Consider the following 15,847-nt stretch of genomic DNA (forward strand, 5'->3'; position numbering starts at 1 on the left):
TATCTTTTAGTTCTTGAAATATTAATTTTGAATTGCTGAATATATTTGGAAACCCCAGAACATCCACTAGAATGTTTAGAAATCTTTTCTATGGATTTAATTATAAATATCTTTCAATGAAGGAATTATTCGATAGAAGCGACGTAACGAGTTTCTGTCCATAGAAACTTGGAAAGCGCAGAAAGAAAGTTAGCGATGGAAACTTTATTTTATGAAAAAACAAGGTCCTGGAATTGTATATTACTCAATAAGTCATTGAAAATTGAATAGAATCAGGTTTCATTATTCCAAATTCCTCGATCAATCTTCCGGAAAATTTTCACACATATAAATTTTAATATCGTTTTCTATTTGAAAATTCTATTTGTGAACTAAATTCACCTTCTACTTCCTCAAGGATTATTGAAACCGATAAATTTTCTATAACTACTCGACTTCGTTATAGAATTTTGTGAGTCTTGACCCGAACTCCACTCAAACATCTAACACGCCTGTAGTTTGAACATAAATAATTAAAAACCTTACCACACGATATTTTCTTCTTTAGATTCATTAAGTTACATTACCGAGTTCATAACTCGGTTAATGAGTGTGGATGTCGGTTTATGTAAAAGCAACGTTAACGTAAGCATTTATGTCGTCATTACGGTTTGAAAACATGCAAACTGTATAAAGGTATAAAGTGTAATTTGTGTTTATTTTTGAACTTAATTAAAAATTATTAGAATATGATGTTAGGTACTCTTAAAAATGATAACCTTTACTACTTCAACATCCTTTCTACTCTTCGTTTGAATAGACTGTCTTCTCCTTTGACCGTTACCGTCAGAAAAATTCTCGTTGTAGCAATCTTTCAAGTTGCGCTATTATTGGCAAGATACGTAACTTGACGTGGCAAAGAGATTTGAAGACCCCTTCGTCTAAGAAACTTCTGCTTGGTCTCTACTAAACGCTCCGAGTACAGACATCTAAATTTGTCAATGATTAAAAAAGTTATGATTTTGAAGTATTTGTGGTTTTATCATCGTACATGTTCCTATGTGAGGTCCAGCTAACGCAAGAAGTTAAACTGAAACTAAACTCATTCGACATATTTTTCTATTTAGTTTCTTCAATAACAAAATCAAAGTTGCGATTTCAAATTTGATTAAATTGAGGTTTTGTTAACAATCAAAACGTCAGATTATGGGTTGTGAAGACTGCATAAACAAGTTTTTGCAGATTAGTATCAGGCAATGCTGGAAAATTTGTTGAGACCAGCTGTGAAAAGGATTCATAACATAGAAATCGTTCCCGACTATTTTCTCTGGATGTAATTAAATAAGCTGAGTAGTCACTTGAAAAAGTACGAATGAGTCAATTAGAAAATGTAGTTTAAAATCAATTTATTTTTAAATATCTGTTTATTTAACACTAAAATACAGAAAAGTTCTAATGAATTTAAGCAATAAAGATTATTTTACACTATATCATGAATAAGTGGAAGGTGCTTGAGCCTACATTACCAGTTCCTGCACCAATAAAACTTAGAGTATGTAAAAGCATAACAAATTTTAACCGTAAGCAAATAGAAATAAGAAATAGCGCAAGGATTTCATATCATTAAAAATCAAAGAACATTCTTCGAAAAGAACCACAATAAGAAACCAAGTAGTACATATACGTTTGAATAAGAACTTATCACTCACAATCAGTCAAGGTATATAGGGGTGGTCTTACGATATGTATTGAAACTTTCCAAGCAGAATATGTTTACAGGGATAATTTTATTAACAAATTTGTCTTGAGAGCTTCTTAGATATTTGGGAAATACACAGCGTGTTCAAAAGGAATTTTTAACTTACATTCAATCCTGTTTCCTTTATACATGATAACAGATTCCTCATACTTCGATAGCTCCCCAATCTCCAATAAAATTTAAACATCTTATATATTATTTTAATACATCAAAATTGCTTTATTTCAAAATACTGATCACTCACTATCTTAATTACAACCTTATATATTTTAAAATTTACATGATAATAAACCTGAATAAGTTATGTATAGTAATAAAGAATTGTTTTAATTTTAACTTTTAGATTACTTGAAATTTTATTGCGATGATTCACCGTGAGACGATGTCACTCAGTTTCAACGAAAAATCATGCTTTTAGGTACGTAGGAAGAAACGTTACGCCTCCCTATATATAAAAGACATAAAATTCTCGCAAAGGTCATAAAACTATCCTCCGTACTTTTATGGGACCGTAATAGATGACGGAATATATTCTAAAATTTTCTCTTTGTTTCTCAAAAATGTAATAGTAGTTATTACTTTTAAGATGATTGATGATGTTCAAAAAATAATTGTTAACTTATGTTATAAAAACTTGAAACAGAGGAAAAGTTTTCAGTGGAAACTTTCAAAACGCAATCTATATGAAAATGAACACCTATACATTTTCAGTTTCGTCCCGAAGTCATTTGAACTTTTCCTCGACCGTTACATTTTATTGTAATATTTTTATTTTTTCATATTAAATGTAATATTACATTTTCAAATCTCTGAAACAATGAAGTTTAATTAATAAACTAATATATTAGATCATAAATTTTAGTTAATTGGAGGCGCAACGTTAATTATACAAAGAAAATTCAATTTAATATATTGTCCCGACTTGGACTACTAATGATCTAATATAATAGTGCTATCTAGACCGTCTACACAATCCCTTTATCTCAACAACCTTTGCTAATGTTATAAACCAAACAGAATCAACTTTAAAGCAAACTCGACAAAAGGGATTGTCGTAACGAAAATTTGAATGTTATCTCCGTATACGTTTTCTTTAATACTGCAGTCGTTAATGTTAATGGAAATGGCACCTGAATACGCGCTGCAGGCATATTTAAAAATTAAATATTAAAGGATCATGTAAATGAAGTTCTTCGCTGCGAACACTTACTGGGTCAATTACTTGATTATTTGGCGAGATTTCAATTATTTTGAAACGTCCAAAAATTCCTTTTACTGAATTAATGAAATAATTATAATTACAATTTTGTTTGCTTACCCAAAATATAAAAATTTTCGAACTAAACATTCAAACCATACTTTCAAAAATAGTTACAAACAGAAAAGTTTTCACAAAATCACTTTAAAATTCACTAAAAGTCTTCAAGGAGTAGTGGTGCTTTACAAAGAGCAACAGTTCAAGAGAGTTTCGAAACGAACGCGTTTAAACTGTTTGATTTCAGCGAACGTTACTCTGTAAACGCCGTCAGTTAACTGAAGCGGTCTCTGGCAGCCGCGTTCACCAGGAACGGGGGATTCGGATGGTTTCGAAACCCTGCGCTGGTGCAAGAGGAAAACTCTTCCCTCCGTTTCGGGCAAGTGCACTAGAACGAGTCTCCCCTCTTGGATTTTCCTATGATACACAAAGAACTCAACCCAAAAGCTTGAGCACCTCTTCATTCATTTTTCCATACGAGATGAGGGTTTTTATTACGCTTACGGGTATTGGTATTTTTTACTGAAATTTTTTCACTGGAGATTTTGTTCAATGACACCTACTATAAATTACTAAAAGTTATTAAAAGTTAATAAAGTTAAAAATATTTTTCTTGTTAACAATAATTACATCTCTAAACAACGGATATAACCCTAGAATGTACTTCGAAACTTTTGATTAAGGTTCGGTTGTCTTGGATGGATAATCAGAAAGACATATTTCATGCGATAAGGAACGGAAGGATAAACTTGTAATTTCGCGTTCGATACGAGGAATGCGTTGCGACAGTGGTAGTTGTTCTTGCTGTTCGAATATGGATGGTTGTTAAATCGATTTTCAATTATTGCGATATGTACTGATACGAAAATTATATAAAATTGAATTTAATTGGGCCAATTTATCGAATGTTATAGATTGCGTAATCTTTTTTTAAACAATATATTACGTTGTTATATCCTTTTCTTTTTTGTAGTTTGTGGTTTTGTGGTTACGTTACTTTACGATTTGTTTTAATTTTACATCCCATGAACATTGTAAAAATATTATAAATTGAAATCATATGTTTCATCTTAATTTAGGCAACAAAATAGTAACATATGACACATTCATTACCTAGCACGCGGTATTTATTTTAGGGACTGATCAATATGGTGTATACGGATATATACACTATATATGTAGATGAATCTATGCGAATATCGGAGCTCTCGCAGCTATTTACGTTAGAAATCGATTTTACTTCGGATTACAGCCCAAACTGTTATTGACACAAGCTAAAAAAAATTACGTCCAATTTTATTTTGAATTTTTTATATAATGAAACAAATAAATTGTGAAAAATATTGCAAAATATTAAACAATATAAAACAAAACTAGGCGTTAAAATATTATTCGTCCATTGATTTGATTTTAATGGAACATTCAATAAATTCAGAGTTATTATTATTTGCTCAATAAATTCAGGAAGCAATTAGCGATACAATTCGTTCGAAATGACTTCGAATAGCGGCGCCGGAATGAAAACAATACGATGGCCTATTGAAACAGTAAATATAGTATTATAATAGAATGCGTAACATGTATTCTCCCAAAGTTTCAGTTCAAAATGATTTCTATTTAGCAACGATTCCAAAGTTAAACGGACCGTGACGATAATTCAGGTTGACAGGAAAATCGTGCGAACAACTACGTTGCACACGAAATGCAACAAAAAACCGTGTCGCCATACTATTTGAAGAGGCATTTAATTAACATTCTTTCGAGTAGATAGCGCGTTCAGGGTCATTCGATTCGTGTTCCAACGGCAAAGTATTCGGATTTCAGTGCAATCGTATTTGATTATAAAAAAATCAATTATTTTGATATTGGTACATTAATATATTTCTGTTAAAACTCTAATTGCATTATCAATTACCTTAACCATCAACAAACAATCTTATCACAAGTTATACAGCAAAATGTTCATGTTATCCGATAGAAAATTGTCTGCAAACTTCAATAAAGCATAAGGTAAATAATGAAATGTTAATATTAAAAAGTGCTACAGGACAAGTGCAAGAACTAGTTTCCCAACTTGATCATCATTGGAACATATGGACTAAGCTGTGTGAAGTATCATGAGGAGCAAACCCTGCGTTATTCCCCATGACAGTTTGAACTTTCTAGAGCTACCCTTGAAGATGCCAGACTGTAGAACAGTATGGCATACCATCATACATTAAATCTTATATATTACAAATTTGATCCATAATATCCTGAGAGATGCAAGGAGCCACTATTACGATGAATTTGTCTTTCCAACTTTCATATTTTGTACTAAAAAACCGACCCAACCCTGTTTTTCATTTCAAGATAGATTACGTAGACAGAAATTTATATTTCTCCGAGGATAAAATTCGTAACTATTAAGAAGCAACGTAACAGTTTTGATTTTAATATTCAGTTTATAACCGAGAAAACCATTGAGGATTATATCTCATTTGATGACAATGATGAAAAACGTTGAACCATCATTATTTAGATTTGAGACGTTCCATAGATTTCGATAAAATTATTATCTTGCAAAAGCATTGTAGGTGGAGGAAATGTGCCATAGTTGCCATATTGTGACCATATTGTCACCATTCAATGATTCATATAAAAACCAAATACTCAAGCTTGTTCCATATGCAAAGAGAACAAATTAAATAGCAGACAACATCTTCTTAACCGTTGATAATCAGAGAGATTGAAATTCTGAATTTCAAACAAACAAAATATTGAAATTATGCTTTTAAATTAATAATAAATAAACATATAAAAAGGTAATTAAATAAAAGTAAATAATAAAATAATTATGCTCTATTTTATTCAGACCAGCACATAAATTTATATCAACCTATTATCACTTGATTTAATTACTACACAGTGAAGTCATTCAATTACAAGTCAAGTATGTAGTTTGAAACTTGGTAAATGCATCCCAATATGTAGTGTATTGCCCATTAAACCTTAACCACACGAAGCCTTAATATTTCTCTGCCTAATTAGAACTTTGCGCAGGTGGAATGACTGAATTGATCCGCGTTATATTGAAAACCATTAAATACAGAAAACAAGCCTTTCGAACCGAATTAAGTAGGGCAAAATTAGTACGCCAATTTTAGATCGGTCAACGCTAATCGTTGTTAATGGAGCATATTAATCAAGTTAAAATTTGTTTAATGTTTGCGTCCTCATATTTGGTCTGACCCCAAACTAGTTAATTTGGTTCACTAACTAACTTAAATATACAGTCCCGCGGGGGCTGTTTAACGTTTCCTATGTGACACCATTTATCTTGGACGTGCTGCAGTAACTGACCAATTTAAAGTGTTTTATAAAGTATGGAACTACATACGGATAATAAAGAAAGTTGTGTTCCGAATTATTACCACAATAATTCATTTACTCAATTGATTTATTTAGATATATATATATAGTAGATAATATATTTTTATTAAAAGTTGGCAGTGATCTTTGTAGTAAAACCCGACCTTTGGCACCGGAAGTGGGTGTTGGCGCCTACGCGTCTGCTTCATTTCAACAAAGCTCGATCCTTATACAATTTCCCCAGAGGGTCAGACGCATTTTACTCCCAAAATAGATGGATATTTATCACCGCCTTCGTTCTCCACCATAAAAACGTTAAAATTCAGTTTAAAAAACTTGGAAATTTCCCACATCGCAATCCGAACCCAAAATAATTTTTCTTGCATCTAATTACTTTATCCCATTTCGTCGACGCGTCATTTAGATAATGGAAATCAGATTATCGGGGTTTTTGGTCTCTCTTTCTGCGTGGATTAAGGGGGTTGAGGGTGTAAAAACTTTATAGGAGCCATTTTTATAGATTACCTCCATTTCGTTCGGATCAAATATGAAAAGCAAAAAAAAAGTTGGAGGATAATGTCTTTGAAATCACAGTTGAAATCAGTTTGCATGTTGGTAACAACAAAAAAATGTGTGGATTGGCTTCAAAAATCGTGTCGAAGGTCATTTTAGGCCACGACAAATTTTCCCGTTCGTCCTTGACCCTTGAAGTAAACGATGAAAATCTTACCCTCGTAACTCCGTTAAAATTGTCGCTTCTAAACCATAATAACTACTCACTATGTTCGTGTTGATAAAAAATCACGCATAAGATATGTTTGACAATTTGTTGGGTTATTTATGAAAATAATTCTAAACTAGTTTATATTTTTTATGTACCTATAAAATATTTACCGACAAAATTGATAAAGTGATAAATGGTTAGTGTCTTAGAATTTAATATCTGCGATAGAACTTTTAGTTATTTCCTATAGCCTCATATTAGTGCTACATAAAAAACACGTTTAAATAAAATGTTATAATTTGTAGTGTAAATAAAATTGTATGCAATAAAAAAACAGATTTTAGTGCTTTATCCATAACTCATTGTATTTACGGATTTTCAACATCATACCTTGCGTAAAATAAAATCTCTACATTTTATTTCCAACGAGATCTACATTGGAATAAAATTGTTAAACGCGTTATTGATTAACTTCGTTAATACATTCGAATATACGATGCCTAAAACCATTACATTAATGAAAAATGATTTTAAAGATTTTTAGATTAAAAAAAATTGTAATTTTTATATTTTTTACTCCTCTAGATATTTATATAACAACATTACTGTTACGGTATAAAAATGTATGATGGAAAACAAAATATGATTGCTTTACGAGACGGAAAGCGTTCTATTGTTGCCGCTTAGATGCTTACATTGGAAAAATTGGAGGGACAAAATGATGAAAAAAGAACAAGAGTAGCGAACTGTAAAGCAAATAAATTATTTTTGGAAAAAAGCTGATATTAAAAAAAAATGAAAAAGATATCAGTATATCAACACATTTTTTAACATTAATTCTAGTTTTAGAGTTGTAACCTTTAACAATACTTTAATAACAAATATAGTTCGCTTTAGAAAAAAAGGTTTGGTAAGCTTTTAAATTTTCAACAATAACTGGACACACTTTCTTCTCAACCCAATCGTAACTACAATAGATGATCGGCCAATTAATTTCAATTGCAAAAATCAAAATATATAGGCTACTCGTTATTTAACAACAACTTTAAAAGGTCACATCTTTCAAAGACGCGACGTCCAGTCTATATAGAACACACACCACCACCACCTTTTGCTTCTTTTTAAATTATAATTGGCTTAAATCTCTCTAAATAAATTAGAGAGACATTCACTTTGATCTAAAGAATGGAATTATTGGGATGTAACCATCATGACGTGGCATAGGCCGAATTGAACGTTTCGCACTGAATAGCGTGGTATATCATGACATATTAAATGTTCTACATTATGTAACTCCCTGTATATTTGATCCACAATATCCTGAGAAAAGAATGGCAGGAAGTCTCTAAGATAGCTACTATTACGATGAATTTGGTTCCTCTATCGATACATTGATGATTTAAAAGCTTCTGTCCCTGAAAATAAAAGTAAGAGCCATACAGGAAGAACTTAACAGTTTTGATGTTAACATTCAGTTTATACCCGAGAGATTGGATCTGAAATTCAATGAAGTCAACTTAGCACCTGCTGTTCATTTTTGAATCCAAACTCGGCTTTATAACACCACTTTTATTTTGATCCGTCTTTTATTGCAGACACGTTTCACACAGACACAAATACAAGTTTACCATTTCCTTGAAACATTTGCATAATTTATTGATGTCTCAGCCACCATTCTAACCTTACCCTCATGGGGGATAGTTACATAAACCGCATCATATGTAGCGTACAGTTTGTCAGCTGGAAGATACCTAGCATTTTATATTTCGTTCACCAATGATGTTTTATTCATCTAAATATGTGAAAACGTTGCGTGTAGGTTAATTGTCATTTTAACACATAATTGATTTAAAGCAATGTGTATACAACAATACATTTCCTTTAAAACCCCGCAAAAGAAATTTCTTCTAGAAATTTTTATTCATCCCACGTAAAAGTAACTTTGGCCGGTTCAAAAACTTGTTAAAAATTTATTCTAAAGTCGTCGGTTTATTGGCAACACTAGTCGTTAGTTCGAGTCGACTCGAAAATTTCCTTTAGGTGAACGTGCGAAGACACGAATTCGCACGTAAATGTACAAGTTACGCGTTATTGAATTTTCCTGTGCCATCGACGGATGTGCTCCGGATGCTCCTAGGCGACATATGTCATGAAGGAACTATCGATTTTTCGTCCCGAATCTCAACTATACTACGTCCAGGATAGTATTAAAGGACGATTTTTCGATAAACGAAGTCAATTGAGAGCGGCAACTGGGATGTGCCATTAAAAATGTGTCTGTTGTGTGTGTTGAAAATAGATAGCGGGCGTAGCCAATGAAATATTGTATAAAGACGGTATAAAATATATTTTATTATTTTTCTCCTCCTTTGAACTCTTTTCGATATAAAAGAAAAACGATCATTCTGAAAAGATATCTAACATTCATGCAATCTAGAACTTCTTGGGCTGTGTTTGTCTCCGGAGCTTTTAACCGCATAAAAGGGGAGGTCAGACAGCTTACAGCCCGCAAATCTCCGCAATCGACAAGACTCTCCCATATTCCCCGAAGAAATTTCATAGTCTATACGTGACCATTGTACAAACGTCTCATTTTCCATTTCTTTTGGTTTCACGTCGGGCTTGGAACGTTCATATCGGATCTCCGAATCCAAACGAAATTCGTTAGTCCATATCTGGGCTTATCTTCGACGATAAAACCGGGTTTTGTAGCTCTGGCAAACAAACCCGAGGTTGCGCAACTACAACGACTCCGGTCGGCACGCGAACGACGTCGTTCCATGGACAAATACGAAAATAAATAAATATGTATTCGTCTGATAAAGTGGATTGCGCCGTCGCGGCGTTATATCGCCGGACCAGGCCGATATAAAAGTCTCTATTTCTTACGTTTTCCGAACCTAAACTCGGATCACCAGGATACGATAACATTGCGTTACGTTTACTTTGTCGTTGCTTTTGCCGCCCCCTTTTATAGCTTATTGCCTATGAGTCCTTATTGTCCGTCGTAAAAACTTCCGAGATTGGGAGAAAGAGTTTAACCTCCCCTTCTATGTTATTGCTTTGAATAAAGTATCATTAGGAAGTGTTTGGGATAAATATGGGAAAAAAGATTACGCTTAAGTTAAAATCAATAAAACCCGGCGCCTTCACCAAAAAAAATCAATACATTTTCAGTTAAAAAAAAATCTGAATTGTTATATTATTATAAATAGATTACGTTTCAACCGAATTCATTTAATCTGAACCTAACTTAAGCTTCATCGTTAAAATTAGCCCATTTGGAAGCCTTACAAACGACATCGACTTCGTCTCCGGTGCAGTTCAATTGAATTACTATCAAAAGATCAGACTACCTGAAACGCGAAGCGGCCTCAGAACAATGGGCCTCATTAGATTTCAAAGCCTTTCAAAGGTGGCACGCAGAATTTCTACCGAGCAAATTGTCTCCGGCGTCTCTAATTGGCACGGTTATTGTAATAAAGTGCTTTCAAAGTGCGGGGATACTGCAGTTGAAATCGAAAATTTAATTAAACAATTGTCCAGTTCATAACCACACCGTATGTGATGCGCTTTGTTCCGCAAATTTCCATCATTTTGACGGTCTAATATTAGCAATAACATCGAGATAATTTATTTAAAATCGGTTTGTTTCAACGTGTATTATTTTTGAATCGTTTCCTAAATTAGCTTTAGTATAATTAGATATCATTTTGGTAATTAAATTGTCCTAGAGCAAACATCACATCGAAACAATTTTGGAAATTAATAAATTACGTCATTAAAATTAATACAATTGAATGAATTTTCAGAAACCTGTTCAATCCTAGATAAAGGATTTTACTTCATTTCTCCAAATGAGAAATGAAAGCGAGTCATAAGTTATATTAAAGCGGAAGGGTAACCCGGGTAGCGAGCTTCCCTAATGATAAACGGTTCTCTTATTGTGCTATTAATATCGAACATTGAATTAAATTGAATTAAAATTGATAAGTTTTTGATTAATTACACGAACCAGTAATAAAACTTAAAGTTTTTTAAATGAAACCGTCTTTAATAGCAGTAATCTTCTAGGTGGTCATAAAAGCTGCTTTTCACGTCTGAGGAAAACAAATCGTCCGGCATTGAAGGGGAGAAGAGAATACACTTCTCTTCTAACGGCGTCTATAAAAGCTCGGTTTTGGGTACAAACCTGGATGGTTCATTCCTACAAACGGAAATACCTCTAACCCCGCTCCCCACCATTTGAAACTTTACGCAACGAATACATGTTTTATTCACGAGAACTTATGCGAATCTCAACATTGCGGACGCTATTTTATGGAGAACCCAAAAGAATCGCTGCGCCGTCGAATCCGAATTTCAGAAAAGCCGGATGTAAATGGCACCGCGACGACGACGACGGCGTCGCGTATAAGCGAAGTGATTTTCTTCGCTCCTTTTCAACGCGTAGACACCACAATCAGTGGTAATGGGAAAATAGCTGTTGATGTTGAACGAGAAGGGAACGAAGCTTTTATAAAAATTTCCTGTTATCATTGCTTGGAACGTCACCGCATTGTTCCTATGTTCCTCATTGAGGTTCGCCCAAACCACTAACAATTTTAATCAGGACGCCCTGGTGGCTGTCCAACATGTGATTGATGTACGGTACTCCTGCATGAAAGCCCCTCTATGACCATCGATAGTAAAGGTAGTTTCATTTGAGCGTTTACGTGACATCCACTGCGACACCAATTAAATTTCCATTCCCATTTTTATTTGTAAACTTTGAAAATTTTTTTACCGAATAATCCCACTGTGCAGTTGCAAATAATTTTACTTCAATTTTTAAACGTCGACTTTTAATATTTTCAACGCCGCGTAATTAATCTCGCCGTACGATATATTTACATAGAATTTGCATTTAGTACGCGAAATTGAAAGAAAAAACTTAAGTCATTTACCGATTTAACTTTCCATATTCATGGGAACATCATATTAAATATGCAAGAGAAATTTTAAACGATTATATTTATGAACAGATAATTTAAGTTATTCTAATTCTAGAAATAATGTTTATGCATAAACCGGCGAGACGATAGCAACAAACTTTTTCCTTTATATTGTTGTAACTTTCAGGTTGTGTGATTATAAATATCTAACTTTTCAACGTTGTAAAATAATTTAAATTGATGTAATATACATTACGTGATTCAAGGATCAAAAAATAATCGGAAAAATATTGAACAGGCGTAATCAAATAGAGTAGATATGAATGAATAGAATAAATGTCCGTAAGAAATATTAATCATATTAAGTGAAAAATCTACCTCTAACGAAAAATCCTTTTGCACAAAAATCACTCACACTGTAGACAGCGTTAAGATAACGACTATCGTTGTTATATCACAAAACACATGTTTTAGACGTCTTTATTAAAAACGTACTAGCTGGAAGGTTTTTTTTGTGCGAATGAACTCGGGGTCAACAAACATGTATCGTATTTCAATGTAAAAATAGATATTAATAAAACTAAACACTGTTTTTTTTTTCAAGAAACCTAAAATGGTTCATGCATTTGCCACCCACAATAATACTAACATATTTTCCTTTCTTCCAAAAAATAGGAAACAGGAACTCCAAACACTCGCAACCCCAACAAAATGAGAAGAAAACATCTCCTGACTGTACAACGTTACTTTTCAAGATGACAAATTATTGGATATAACAGCCTTACGCTTAAAAAAATTATGCACGCAACAAATTAATTAGGTACTAATTAATCATCTCTTTTCTTCCTTTTTGCCTGTAACAAATCCTCACCATAACAAAAACTAACTCAATTTGATTATCAGGTTACTCAAAAGTACATTCAATGCATTATTTAGCTCTTGACAAGCGATTATTGAAGACAAGTCTTATAAAATAATTCTTCAACCGATATGTCTCGCCAATAATTTAAACATGAGTTACTTTGAAGTTTGTACCAAATAGTTTTCTGGCTAGAAGGAGTTGCGAAAATGAAATTATTTCGCCATCACTTTGCTTTTGTTTGACACCAACCTCGATTGTGAAAAATTTATTGTCAGTATCAGCTATTGCTTATAAGACCAAAGAAAAATTCTTCAGCTAATTCTAATAAGGAAAATTACTTCCTTGTGGGCATTTTATTTGGCACTGGTTGATCCTATGCAATTTGGACACTTCCAAAGTCTGTAGTATCCTTCTGCAACAGTTTGTTATTGCTCTTGACTAGGAACTGGGATGAATTCGTCAACAAATTCATTCCATTTATTTTACATGTTGGACGACATTCGCAACTCCAACTCGAAGCAGTAATATACCATATGACAAGATAGGGCTAGATATATTGTCATCTGTCAGGGTTTCCCCGAGTTTGTTCTCTGTCCACTTTTTTCGGACACAATATTTTTTTGAAAAAAAATGAGGTGTTCGTAAAAAATTTCTTGTTGAATAATTTGTATTAAAATTAAAACCCCTGTTAAATGGTCCATGTATAATGGGCAGTTTACAGTATCCTTATATACTTAATCGTGTAGATATATATTTTTTTTATTTTTAACAATCTCCATGATATGTATTTTCCCACCACAATGATCACATTTATCTTTTTCCTTTGTCCCCTTTCGCTAAAATAGGATTTTATTACGTAAAAACATTCGCTTTGTACCGTTAAAAGCGACAAGAGTTGTGGTTACGGGACACCTGGTGAAAGCGCCCAGAAAAAGCTCTGGAAAAACCGTAACAGCCCAGTTTTACGAACTCGCTTCAACGAGAACCTATTTGAAACTAAAGCTAGGATTTAGAAAAAAAAATGATATAAAAAACAACCAGCCTCCGTAATATGCTTTTTTCGAAATCGTTTTAATTGTTTTCTAATTTATATAAGGACTAAATAAAACTATAAATTTGAGTGGCTTTAAAAATTATACACCACTTTTATGATGGTACAATTGAAGGGTTTATAAACACAGTTTGATTTTCTATACGGCGAGATCTCTGAATCATTTCATAACGGTACCGCGTAAACAATAACGTCGGTTTCAGCAAAGTCGTTATTATTTCTTGAACCTTCGAGGTTTGGAACATAAATACGCGGCGAAGTCAACAGAAAACGCCCACAGACCTTCGCAAGTTCTTCAGCGTTCGCGAGCACCTGCAGACAGTGATAAATGCGGTAGATAAGGTGGAGATTCGCCCGTTTTCTATTTAATTAAAATTTCAAATCGGAATTGGTAACGTTCGCCGCTTTACGAACACAGAACCGTCCTTCGATTTTAGCCCTTAATAACGTTTTCAAAGAACCCTCTTAAAATTATTATTTGGGAACGGAATTATTCAAGTCGAGGTTGTTATTAAAAATGCATTAGTGTTTTCAAGGAAAATTTTTAATCGGAATGATTTATTGATTTATTTAAATTTTGTATGTGTAAATGTAAAATGTTACACCTCGTGTAACAAGGTACAATCATTCTTTTGTAGAATAAAGATAAATTCGCACACTTTGCGAGTTTCGTCCGACGATCGTGACCCTTTCAATCAGCGTCACAGATTGCAAAAGAGGTACGAGTAGCCGTTAGAAAAGACCCCACCGACTTACTCCGAGTAATATAATTTGTACGCTTTGAATGCGAACCTCCAGTTTTATCACGATCTTGTATAGCGAAAAAGCTCCTAGTGTCTATATCGTGTCTGTAGATTGCGTGCTTCTAGGTCTTTAAACGCACGTCAATCCTACGAGATGTATCGTATAAACGTTCGTTATAGGATAATTTTAAAATATTAGGAATTAACACTTACCTGATAATAGATTGAAACATAAAACTTGCTCTGAATGAAATCTCGAGATGCACTGTCGATTTCATTGTCGATGAGTAAAGGTGAGTGTGTGTAATGCATGAGCCATTCTCTTGTTAAAAAAGGATTTATGGCAATCGTGACGATGTATTTTTAAAAATAGAGGTTGGATTAATGAAATAACTTTAATGATTATGGGCAAATTGTTTGAAGACTGTTGGAATAATAGTATTAGAGTATACATTTGTGTGTTGGAAATCGGCAAATGGATAATTGTTGATCAAGGATCGATTCGGTTGATGTGTTTCAACGTAAAGTGTTTATCTGGTGGTATGTACAAGCGCGTGCAATGTTTGGAGTTGGAAGAAAGCGTGTGCGGCCAAAAGGGATCGATAGAGCTGGCCCCTTGAATCTAGGCGAGTACCCCCGTTGGTATTGTAAAGTTTAGACCATCGTTTACAAGTATGTACTCGTATAAAATCCACTTTGAAGAGTTTAAAAAGTTATAAATTTTAACTTTCAACACATTTTTATCAAAACTATACCAAAATTATTTGATAAAACTTTTTTATATACATAAAAATTATTGAACTCGACACAGAATTTCTAACAAACACCCAAAAAAAAATTATCAATGTATGTATCTTAGCAGTACATTAATCTCATGAAAGTGGGTCGTGTTTACAAGGTAAAATATTTGCGATGGCCCATTAGGGTTGGATTATGAGATCTGGTGACTGTTGACATATATTCTCCAGCGACCTTGAGCAAGCACTCCGGGCCCCACAAGAGGGACGCTTCAATGGCTCTTAGAATCTATTTTTAGAAGTTCGCCGAGCGACCATTCGCCGCTATGAATACAGGGAAAGTTATAAATTGGATCTTCTTCCTTCTTTTGGAAAAACAGACCGCGAGGCAACAAAAAAAAACTTCCAAACCTTTTAAATCCAAAAAATAACAAAAATATTTTGTATAACAT

The 15,847-nt window shown here is 33.3% G+C and overlaps 1 protein-coding gene across 3 annotated transcripts in view; it reads right to left on the reverse strand.

Moving 5' to 3' along the window:
* Positions 1–15,361, reverse strand: part of LOC111427376 (Octopamine receptor in mushroom bodies) — a 42,152-nt gene extending 26,791 nt beyond the window's left edge. Inside the window, exon 1 of one of the 3 annotated variants that reach the window (XM_023062498.2) lies at positions 14,872–15,361. The gene's annotated coding sequence lies outside the window, so the exon portion shown is untranslated. Of the gene's footprint in view, positions 1–3,056; positions 3,311–12,380; positions 12,626–14,871 lie in introns of those variants that run through there. The other 2 variants (XM_023062499.2, XM_023062497.2) reach the window with 2 other exon arrangements.
* Positions 15,362–15,847: the final 486 nt, after the last annotated feature.

The sequence above is a fragment of the Onthophagus taurus genome, chromosome 2 (genome assembly GCF_036711975.1).
Source record: "Onthophagus taurus isolate NC chromosome 2, IU_Otau_3.0, whole genome shotgun sequence".
Taxonomy (NCBI): Eukaryota; Metazoa; Arthropoda; class Insecta; order Coleoptera; family Scarabaeidae; genus Onthophagus; species Onthophagus taurus.